Below are 12,262 nucleotides of genomic sequence, written 5' to 3' on the forward strand. Positions count from 1 at the left end.
GAGACAGATAGGTTAAGTGACCCAAACAATATCACATGGCTTGAACACACATATCTTCCTTTATTCCAAGTCCACAAGTCTTCATACATTGTTTTCATATTCTTCTTTCTCAGAATATTTGATCAGTTAGATCCTGTTGAAAAGAGGAGGTTTTAAATTTTGATGATGGGGTGGGTAGCAGAGAGGTAAATGTTATTACATCTAATACATGTGTTCTTCATTTTTTTCAGGGTTCCATAGTCTTGAACTACTGGCTACACAGCTATCACAATGCCCACGGGTGTTCATTCACAGCTGAGTATGAAGTTGGAATTGGTTCTAGATGCTGTGTAGATGCAAAGCAGCACAACTCTAAATTCTCCTCATTTTTCTTGCGATCTCTGACTCCTGACTATTTACTTGGAGGCATTTAAGACAGTCCTGTCAACTTCAAGTAGATAAGAAAAAGCCTGTCCTTCCTTTCCTGCCATGAAAAAATCTAATGCTTCAACTGTAAATTTTTCATATAAACTGAATTTACAATCTGTTTTACAGAAGTAAATGAAAATTCAAGAAAAGACTTGGCCTAATTTATATTACTTTGCACTTTGGTCTGACTTTAAAGAACATCACATTCTCCAATGAAATTAGGGTGCCAAACACATGCCCAGAATGTACATTGTTCCTTTCAGAAGTCGGCATCCTCCTTTGACTGTATGAGTTATTCTGCATCGAGAACTTGTTTTGTAAGGAGTGTTATTGGGCGTTTGGAAATATTTCTGGATTGTTTAATAATATTTTTGGATTTTTCTTTATTTCTGCTCCACTTATTTCTTTTAATTTAAAGAATTGTAAACCAGGTGATATTATCTGCCAACTGGTAATATGGCACTGGCTTTTCTTTTATTAACAGCCCTCTCATGCTTTTCTCTGTTTTACTGATGTTTGATATAGTCATACCTTTACATGAGTGCTTGCCTCCTAATTTAAAATACTGTATTCAGCATGTAGATAGAATGTACATAACAGTTTAACCTCAAGGTGTTTGGAGTCAGGGTCTCCTGATCCCTAGACACTAATGCATACCGTGTTAGCACTTAGCCATGGGATATTCTCAATGACTGGCACCCAGGGGTTCATGTGGATTTTCTAGAATCCTCTGTGCAGTATTCATAAAAGTTTTTTTTAATGGGAACTATGTTTTTAAACTGTAATTTCTAAACTTAAAAAAAAATTAAAATATTTTGTTTCTTCAGTACATACAATAGATGTAACTTTAAAAATTATTTTTGTTTGTTTTCTTAATGGTATCCTGAAGTACTCACAAGTTAGCTTTTTTCTTTTCTTTTTTTGGTAGCATTTACTAGACTCATACCCTTGAGTCAAAATTTAAATGTATTTATATTTTTAATTTTACTCTATCTGAATTGAAGTAGAAATTCTATCAAGGGTGGAGACTGTGATGGCTCCCATGTCTCTATCTGGGTCTAGATGGTTTGAACAGTCTAGTCATCAGGCCCTTGCCCAGGCCCAGTGCGTGGTTTGTGTGCTGGTATGAGTGGTTCCTTTGTGGTTATGTTCTTGGGCATCTTCTTCATCAACCGGGCTCTTTGAGGGCCCCATCTTCGGTTGTGTTTATTTTTAGTCTCAGTGTATTTAGTGGCATGCTTCTGTTGGAAGAACTACTCACAAATGTCATTTTTCTTGATTTGTTTTGTATTACTACAACTTTAAACAAATGATGTGAATGACATTGTCACATTGGCTGTCTGTGGAGATCTTATTGGCACTGAAGGATCAGGTGGCGCTTTTTTTTCCATGTATAATGTTATGTTTCATTTGTCCTTTGACATTTGTTTTAATCCAGGAATGTCCATGGTATTTAAAGGACCAATAAAATAATATTAAAATGCAGTGAACAAGCATGGCTAGCAGTGGCATCCTCTTGTGCATCAAACCTCTTCCCAGCGAAAGCACACACAGATACTACCAAAGGGCAGATTGCTTTGCTATATTTTATACTTTGCATCCAGAAAAGTGTTGGGATCAATGTGTAGCTTTTTCTTTCTTTTTTTCCTTCAGTTAAAGCTTCCTCCTATATGTTACAAGTGATTTCTTTCTTTGGGATGATAGTCTCTCAAAGTGCAGAAGTAAGATCACAGTTTTGTAAGCTTGACAGTAGTTCGTGAAAGTGGCTTACTTTTAACATTTTTCATCTTATAGCTTTAATATTAAACCGGCTAAGAATAGAAGCTCTTGCAGCCCAGAAGAAAATGACAGCAAATTGTTTCTCAGAGAGCAGTGTCCTTTTTTTATGCATGTGTAAAATGGAAATTCCTCCTTTTCCTTGGGAGATCATGGTGTTTGAACGTGCACACAATTTTTGGATTGTGCTTATTAAACCATAGCAGTGGACTTTGTCTTAGGCACCCAATGAATCTGATTTTGAGGATTCATAAGTAGCAATTCCTGGCTGCACTCTGGATTTTGGTTTTGCTAACCATAATTGAGCAATTGTACATTACTGCTATATTAATGTTTCAAAGCACTGGGATAGTCTACTTCTAACTTGTAATTAATTATGTTTGCCAATTATCTGTTTGAAATAAGTTTGTGTCTGAACAACTTATTGAAACTGTTAATTGTACAGATATTGTTCATGACCTAAAGCTTTGTACTGTGGAATGTGCTTAATAAAAAAAAAAGTTTGACCTTTGTCCATAAAATTGCTAACTAATATCAAGAATAAGTATAGGCATTCTGCATTACAGCTAATTTGGCTTCATGCGTTTGATCCATAAGATAGTATTTGAAAGTAATAATCTTAATAAAATATTCCTCCTCTACAACTCTGTTAAAGAATTTGTAAAACAAACTGTAATATGTTATCAATAATTCAGTCACATGTAACCAAGTGGTATAATTTTTTTTAAAACATCTGCATTGTAAAATGAGGTTGAAGGTCAAGTGCTTTCAGCAAAGGAGAGCTATGCCTGTGATGATGCAATTGCATACCTTGAAAGGTATTAGCTAGAAAGCTGACTTGAACCTTGTGGCTTTTGGGGTCAGGCTATCCCATACTTCTCCTTGGCAAGATTGCCTTATCCCATATGCCAGATTTCTTCCCCAGAATATTGAGCTTTATAGTTAAGGGATGAAATATGAAACAGTCACCTTTAAGTGCTCTTTGTGTCATTTCGATTTCAGTGAAAATTAAACTTTTTGATCTTGTCACTATGAAAGAGTTAGATGAAGGCAGGTATGGAACAGCCAGCTGGAGCCCATTCAGCTTTTGTGCATCAAGAATGAGATCTTGTGGCTCATGGTAATGAATCATGAGGATTTATTTGAATCATCTTCTCAGGCAGGGCTCTCAAACATTTTTGTGTCATGGCCTTCTCTGTAAATCTGGTGTTTGCATAATCATATTATTTAAAGAATAGGAAGAGCTAAATTTCAATTTGAAGTTTGTGAAAAAACTTTTTCCCACCCAAGTAAACTTATCCACATAGACCACCTACTCCAAGTCACAAAGAGCACTGGTAGATTTTAAAGCCCATTCGTGGTAGTTAAAAATTTCTTGATAAGTCAGTTATGTATATTTAGTGTATTGTTGCTGAATTGTGTCCAGCTCTTCAAGACTTCATTTTGGGATTTTCTTGGCAGAGATATTCGAGCATCTTTCCATTTCCTTCTCCAGATCATTTTATCTTGGAGGAAATTGTGACAAACAGGGTTAAGTGAATTTCCCAGGATTACACAGTTAGTTTAGATATCCAAGACCAGATTTGAACTCAAGATTGACTTCAGGGTCAGCATTCTATCCACAGCACCACCTAACTCTTCCACATTGAGTACATTAAAATCCTAGATAACTGGAACATTATTTTTTTTTTTGAGAAAATTGTACATTTTATTCACGAACCTTGCAATATACAATTTACAAGATAGGGGTACCTCACTCCTAGGCATGAGGCACCACTGGTAAACATTGTTAAGAGGAGGCAGATTTTTCAAGTAGCTAAAATCTTGTTAGCTTTCTAAGTTTAATCATTTTGAATGGAAATCTTTTTGAAATATATCTGTAACCTTTTTAATAGTTCTTTGAGGTATCATAATAGGAACTTTCTTATTTTATTGTGCTGGAATACAGTGATGCCTTCATGTCCTACGAAAATAGATATGGTCATTTGGCATGTACTAGGGTGGTCCCAGTTTATTCTTCATTAGAGTTCTTTTCCTCCTTTTTTAATGGTTTTATTCTCATCATCTTTGTTGTCACAAATATCTATAGGGCTTTGCCCCACTGAATGAAGAGTGAGTCTGTCTGTTAAAACTCTTTTCCCCCTCTTCTAATTTCTTTCAACCAGGCAAAATTATATGGAAGTTAAGAGGTGGAAGGGGTTCTAAGGACCTCTCCTTTGAGTGAAATGTATTCATTTTAACACAAGGACTTTGACCTATCATTGCACACTTTTTTGTGTTGCAGGATTGTTCTGATTCTTTGCTTTTGTTCTTAATAATTATGGTTGGCAAATAATTCTTTGTAACTAAAGTGTCATTAAATTCAAATAAATTTATCTTTTAAAAAATTCTAGCTCAGGATTAGATGACCTTAAATATAAAGAAAGTTCTGTTGAAATGAAAATAATATGAGAACTTTTAAAAGAATGCCACAAGGATAACATGTAGAGGGAAGCACACAGAAATGGGAATCCCATTTGAGTTCTGGTACTGATGTATTGGTCTTTCTTCCAATTTAATGCTTTAATAAGCATTTAGTATGTGGTATGTGCCAGATAATGTGCTTGGCACTCAGGATACAGAGACAAATGGAACAATCCTTGCCCTCAAGGCACTTTCACTCTATTGAAGGGACCCAGCATGTCCAGAGAAAATTAAAACACAATAAGACCTCCATGATAGCAAGTATGTGATGTCATGACAAGCACATGAGTTGGATTTGAGTTTGGGTGTGCTGTGCTGTCGCCAGCCTCACTTTGTCCTCCAGAGTCATCTGGGTTCAATGACTGGAGATGGTTCTGAATGTGAGGCAATTGGGGTTAAGTGACTTGGTCAGGGTCTCACAGCTATTTAGTGTTAAGTTTCTGAGGCTGGAATTCAAATTCCTGTCCTGACTTGAAGACTAGTACTCTTTATCTACTGCTTCACCTGGCTGCTCCCAACATGGAAATTATTCTGGTGTGAGTTGTTAATAGAAGGAAATGTGTAGACTAGACCAGAGAACCTGGTAAGTAATTATATTTAAGGGATGAGGAGGAGGGGAAGAAGGAACCTGAATTATCTGAAGGATAGCTTGTAAGAAAGTATGGCTTGGGGAAAATGGAGATGTCCGATACAAGTACTAATGATTGAGGGGGATTGGAATTATTTGTTTAGAGCTGATAGTTACATCCATGGCAGTTGAGATGTTTAAAAATGTAGAAAGAAGAGGACATAAGGAAGAGTTCCCCCTCCTATTGGGACTTGGATTATGACCTTTTCCAAGAAATTGGAAACTGAGCAATCAGGAGAGCCAGCAAAGAACATAGTCATGAAAATCCAGGAGTTTTTAAAAGAGGAGGTGATCAATAATCTCAAAGGTTTGAGGTAACCTTGGAAAGAACAATTTCAACTAAGTGGTGAAGTTGAAAGCCTGTAATAGAAACTGAGCAGTGAGAATGGGGTGAGAGAATGAAGAGGCAAGTATAGATGAGAGGATTATAATGATAAGATGGTAGGAACAAGTGATGGTTTCATTTTTTTACAAAAGGGAAGCGATCTCAGCATGTTTATAAGTAGAAAAAGAGCCAGTGGATAAAGTAAGATAAAAAATTAGAAGGAAAAGATGATTGAAGGGACAAGCTCTATGAGGAGACAGGATCAGGGACCAAGGCACAGAAAGAGATAACAGCATTTGCAAGAATAGCTGTTTTTTTCTCTGAGAGTTTGAGTGAGAAGAGAGTAGGAATGATAGTGAAATGATTTGGAGTGTAAAGTTGGGAGAGAAGATCCAGCCTGGGACAGATGGTCCCATCTTTTTTAATGGCTAAGTCTGGGAAGAGGAAGAGAGAGAAGTGGCAGAGATTGCTAGAGGAAAGAAGATATGAATCAGAGAGGGGGATCCAAGAATAAAAAATGAAAGTATTGGCATAAAGCAGTGAGGGCTGTATGCTATCTTCACACAGAAGCATGTAAGTAGAAGACAAGGAGAGGGGTGGTGGTAAGTAAAACAAGATACATGATGACTAGAGCATGGAGAATTCAAGGATAGGGACAATGTAACATTTACCTGGTACTCTATTGAGTAAGACTGGGAAATGAAAAAAGTGAAATGTCTAGAGATTTAGACAGAATACACTTTTTCAGGATAATCTGATCATGGCATAGGGAGAAATGGATGGCCAGAAAGTTATAGTCAGATAGAAGAATGTCAGATTTATGGATAATGGAAGTGAGATATTTGTAGATGATAAGAACTCAAAAGGCATTCTCTGTACAGTTGTTGCATTGTGAAGGTATAGATCATGGAAACAGGATAAATTAAGAAGAATGGGGGAGGTGTAGTTGAAGAAGAAAACAAGACTGAACCAGGTACTAATTTCCTTAAGAAAAAAAATGGGTAATGACCTAATGTCTAGTAAAAAAGCAACAGCAAAAAACAAACTCCAAGAGCTAACAGTATATAGATAGAGTGATATAACTTGATGGAGAAAATCTCTATGTGGGGGTAAGTACTGAGTGGTCTCAGAGTCAAGGTCTCAGTTCAGGTACTGCTTTAGACACATCCTTCCAGCTGAGTGATTTCTCCCAATATCAGCTAGATTCTAAAAACATCAGGATCAAATAGGATTAGATAGCCTAATTGATTGATAGATTGATAAATCAACAGACAGATTAAAGAGGGTTAATCAAGTAGGTAAAGACTGAAAATGCCCTTAGAGTTGGCAATAAAGTGATCTTTAAGAGAACAATTTCAGTTGAATAATGAGATTGGCAGAGGGTTTAAAAACAAGTGAGATCAGAGTAAGAAGCACTAATTGTAGATAACCTCAAAGGTTTTAGTCAATGTAAGGAGATATAGGATGATAATGAAGATGGTCAACAAGTGAATTTAATAGAAGTGACATAGATTTGTTTGTAGGCATCATAGAGCCAGTAGACAGAAAGAAATTGATGATTGGGACAGGGATGTTACAGGGTACAATCTGATGGAGTTGGGAGAAGATGAGATTGTATGATACAGGGTTTGCTTTGACTAGGATGAAGGGTCATTTCTTCATGTGATACAGGGGTGAAAGAGGAAATAGTTGTTATTTGAGTGGTGTGAGATAAAGAGAAAGCTCAGCAAATAGCTCAACAAAAGGAGAAAGGAGCAAAGGGCATGGATGGTGAGAGTTTATAGATAAAATTGTAGATTGGAATTTGACAAGTTATGATTGGTGATAAGGTAAAGGGGTAAGGCACTTGAATATATAGAATGATGTAAAGTTGAACTGGTTTATCAAAGGATCAAGACTGGAGAAGAATGCAGTGGGGGTTAATGGTTCAGGAAAGACCTTAATCAAAGGGTAATATAAGGATGGAAAGGGTTAGAATAGTAAGACAAAGGACAGGATAGAATGTTTATGGAAAGGGTAGAAGATTATGATCAGCAAAAGGAATTTCAGAATTTGTGAATATGGAGTGGAATACATGTAGATGATAGCAATGTGAAAAGGGTAAGGTGAAGAGGAGGAATAGGTAAACATGGGTGTTAAGTAGCTTGAGTATTTGCGAAGTCTTAATCACCATAACTAAAGAACTAATCAAAATGAAAGCAAAGATAGTTTTAAAAAGTTCCTATAAAGAAAGGGGAAAGATTTTACATTTCTTGAGCCTTTAGGAGAAAAGGTCATATTGTTTTACTTTCTCCTGTTCCTGAGGAAACAAATAAGATAATATTGGCTTTTGTGTGGAGCAAAATGTAATGGACAATGTGAGAAAAGGACTTTTAAAAAAATGTTTCTGGGAAAGGAAATAGCTAAAGTTTTAAGCTATCCTGTTTGGACATAATAAGAGACAGCATTTTAACTATTGAAGGTGATAACTCAATGATGAACTCCCATGGGATGTTCCTGGTAGATTTCATGCAGAAGATTGGATAATTACTCTTATCCACTTTGATTGATTTAGGTATTTATTTGCCCCAAGGCAAAGCCTGTAAGATCTTTCCAGGTTTTTTTCACTTTTAAGATTCTATACTGGCTTTGAAAAGGGTGAAGGTATTTCATTTGTTAGCTAGGCAGAGTTACCTGAAAGATTGCTGGCTTAAGAATCATAGATCATGGATGTAAATCCTGGTTCTTCCACTATGTGACCTTAGACAAGTCAGTTAATCTCTATTGACCTTAGTTTCTCCTTCTGTAAGAAGACTGAACTAGATGACTTTTAAGGTTCCTTCCAGCTCAAAATCTATGATCTCAAGATCTGTTTCAGAGGATGGACCTAGAGGTGAGTTTTTAGGGGGGGGGATGTTTAATTCCATCTGGGAGTCTCTATGTTAAGGTAATTTGTTCTTTTGGAGGAATTTCTTGTTGGAGTTAATGGAGATCACACTTTTGAAATATTGTATTATTTACATTATTTTGTTTTCACCTTTGTGCTGCTGAATTGAAAGACTGAGGCAAGAGGAAGTTCTCATGTCTTTCTGTTGACTCTTGCTCAAGAAGCTTCAGTGGCTCCCCTGGCATTTAAAACCCTTCACAATTTGACTTCCACTTACCTTTCCCAACTGATTTCAGCACTACTTCCTGCTCCCATACTCTTTCATCCAAACTGGTCTCCTGGCTGTTGCCCACATGTAGCATCCCATCTTTAGTCTCTTTTCCTTTGCATAGGCTAATATCCCTTCCCCTTCAAACAATAATAATCAAACCAATAATACAGATGTTCTCCTTCCATCTCCCTTTTGGAATTTGTAGCTCCTTTCAAAGCTCAGCTATGGTACCTTGTATACAAAGCCTTTTCTAGTGTCTCCAGTTGTTAATGCTTTTGCCCCTATGCCCCAAATTCTTTCTCTCCCTCTCTTTTCCTTCCCCTTCTCTATATATACATATCCACACATGCACACACTTATATACACACACACGTGTGTGTGCATGTTTTAGATATTTGTAACCTTAGTTTTGGGAAAACCTCAGAGTCATCTTTTATTCCCTAGTTAGCTAAACTCTATTCAGATTTCAATTGGAACCACAGCCTACTGGATCACAGCAACCTTGGTACTCATACCTCATCAAAACTCTCTGCTACTAATGGAGTGAGCTGGAGAGCTCATTTCCCAAGCCTCCATTTAAAGCCCCCAAGTAAGCTGTCTCCTCATTTCCTATCTGACTGTACTCCTCCAGACTTTAGTATCTTCCCCCTACTCCTTTTTTTCATCTTCCTTTTGTCTTGTCTTCCCTCAGTAGATTTTAAGCAGCTTGAAGGCAGGCCCCATCTTTTATTTTCTTTCAATATTTATATTTCCAGCACTTTTTTTACCTGGGTAGATGGTTGGCATTTAAATAAATGTTTATTGAGTGTTCCTTACAACAACCCAGGAAGGAACCTTTTTTAGGCAAAAATGAAATAACTTGCCTAGAGTTACAGAACTATTTAATATCTAAATTCTGAATTGAATGTAGATTCTCTGACTCCAGGTCCAGCACTTTGTGCTACCTAGCTGCCTTCTCAGTGAGATCCTCTTTATACAGTGGATTTTTCCATTGTTCTTTGGGTTCCTAAAACTTTGACTCTTCAAAAACTATTTTCTAAGTTTCACACCCTTCCCTCCACCCCACAGAACAGCTAGAGAATATTTGTGTAGGGGGAAAAAAAGCATTTTTTGTGTGGGGGACAATTAAATACACTATACAATTTACAAATATGATATAATCCTCTTTTTTTTTAATATTTAATTCTCTGTCTCTCTCTCTCTCTCTTTTTGGCAAGGCAATTGGGGTTAAGTGAACTTGCCCAGAGTCACACAGCTAGAAAGTGTCAAGTGTCTGAGCTTGAATTTGAACTCAAGTCCTCCTGACTGCAGGGCCAGTACTCTATCCCCTGAACCACCTAACTGCTAATTTAATTCAGAGCCACACTTGTTCATGTGTAGTGCCTGTTCCATATTAATTCAATGAAATGGGCATCTAATTTGAACAGCATAGTTTACACAGTAAGTATTTTTTTAGACTCTAGTCTTGTTTTTTTAGACTCCAGTCTTTTAAAAAAAATTCCAATTATATGTAAAAATAATTTTCAACATTCATTTTGTGAAGTTTTCTCTCTTCCCCATTCCCCCTCCCCATCCCTCTGCCCTTCATGCATTCTTTTTTTGTTTTTGTTTTTCAAGGCAATGAGGTTAAGTGACTTACCCAAGGTCATACAGCTAGTAAGTATCAAATGTCTGATGTCACATCTGAACTAAGGTCTTTCTGACTTTATGGATTCTTAAGTTGATTTCTTTTATGTTATCATAGATCTGGTGAGACCTTGTTATGGTTTTGGGATTTTATACAATTAGGACAATGTGAGCAACAGGCCAATATTTTTAATACCCAAATACTGGCACAAGACGGATAGTCAGCAAGTACTATGAGGACAAGTGCCTGGATTCAAAGAAAATCAAAACATTGTTCCCTGTCCTCAAGGAACTCCCATTCTAATAGAGAAAACAGCATGCTAATAACTTATACATTGTAGAGTCATTTTGGTTACCTCTTACTCTTGGAGATCCCATTTGAGATTTTTCTTGGCAAAGATCTTAGAGAGATTTGCCATTTTCTTCTCCAGTTTATTTGAGTGTAATCACTGGGGCAAACAGGGTTAAGTGATTTACCCAGTCACACAGCTAATAAGTGAATCAAGGCTGGATTTTAACTCATGGAGATGATTCTTCCTGATCCTAATTCTAAGGTCAGTGCTCTCTCTGCTGTTCCACCTAGCTGCCCTTCTTATATGTTGTAGATCTCTTCAGAGTTGAAAAGAAAAAGGAAGTTGGGGAGACAGAATCATCCATCATACTCATTTCAGTTTATGTCACTATGATTGAATTACCCGCAGTCTTACTTGTCAGCTACAGTATTTGTTGGTAAGAAATGATACTGTTAGAATGCCAGGGAGACCAATATAATTTTCAGAGGTACAATGGGCAGCTGGTCAGACTGGGTTCTTTCAGCTGTGCCTTTTGAATGGATTGGAACAGAAAGAGAAGACAACTAGTCAAATGCCATAAGAGAATTTTGAAGAGACAATTGGTCATTTTTAGAGAACTTTGGGAGTACAAATGTACTTAAGATGATGATGATGATGATGATGCTATTAGCAGTAACTAATAGTTATTAGCATTTTATGGTTTAGAAAGTGCTTTACCTATATCATTCCTTGATTCTCAGAACAATCTTGTGAGAGATAATATCTATAATATGTAATATATATAATATAATATAGCCCCTTTTTATGGAGGTGAAAACTGAGACATGATTTACTCAAAATTACATACATATATATAATATGTAACTATATTATTTACATGCAACATTATTAATATATAATTAGATTGATATATGTGCTTATTATGCAGCTATTAGATTACTATCAATATATAACATTGCATACAATGATATATAATCATAAAGCAATAATGAGTGATAATACTAGTGGGATTTACATGGCTCTTTAATTTGCAAAGAGATTTATATGTATCTCATTTGATTATTACAACAATCCTGAAGGCTGGAGATGAGGAAGCTGAGGCTGAGAGAGGAAGCTGCTTACCTGGAATCACACAGTTACTAAGTTTCTGTTCAGGCAGGATGCAAGCTCATTCAAGAATTTCTGACTTCACATTCAGCCCTCTTTTTCACCATGTCATTTAAATCCTATCGTTTTTTTCCTTCTGAAAATCCAAGTGTCATACATGGTGCCTATGTTGGTTTAGTCATGCCAAGATACAGGTGATCATTTATGATTCATTTGCTGCAATCGCTGACCTCTAAGTTTTGGTAAAGGAGAGGGAGACCAAAGGAGCAGCTAAAACTTCCATGAAAAAATGAATGTTATTCTAGTCCTAAAGACTGGGAGCTCTTCCCCATCCTCAGGGCTATCAATGTCCATTCTTTTACCTTAGAGTTTACCTAAAATGGAATCAAGCCTGAGTTACATATTAAATTGATCCACCTTCTAAGAGTCTGCTGCATCTTCTCCAAATGAAAGGGAGTCCCACACAGAGTACTTTCCTCTGCCCTCCCCTATGCATAGC

The 12,262-nt window shown here is 36.6% G+C and overlaps 1 protein-coding gene across 6 annotated transcripts in view; it reads left to right on the forward strand.

Moving 5' to 3' along the window:
- Positions 1-8,374, forward strand: part of FBXW11 (F-box and WD repeat domain containing 11) — a 95,230-nt gene extending 86,856 nt beyond the window's left edge. For 4 of the 6 annotated variants that reach the window (XM_074212420.1, XM_074212421.1, XM_074212419.1 and 1 more), the window contains one exon: positions 231-8,364. The gene's annotated coding sequence lies outside the window, so the exon portion shown is untranslated. Of the gene's footprint in view, positions 1-230 lie in introns of all 6 variants that reach the window. The other 2 variants (XM_074212422.1, XM_074212423.1) reach the window with 2 other exon arrangements.
- Positions 8,375-12,262: the final 3,888 nt, after the last annotated feature.

Source organism: Macrotis lagotis, chromosome 1, assembly GCF_037893015.1.
Source record: "Macrotis lagotis isolate mMagLag1 chromosome 1, bilby.v1.9.chrom.fasta, whole genome shotgun sequence".
Lineage (NCBI taxonomy): Eukaryota > Metazoa > Chordata > Mammalia > Peramelemorphia > Peramelidae > Macrotis > Macrotis lagotis.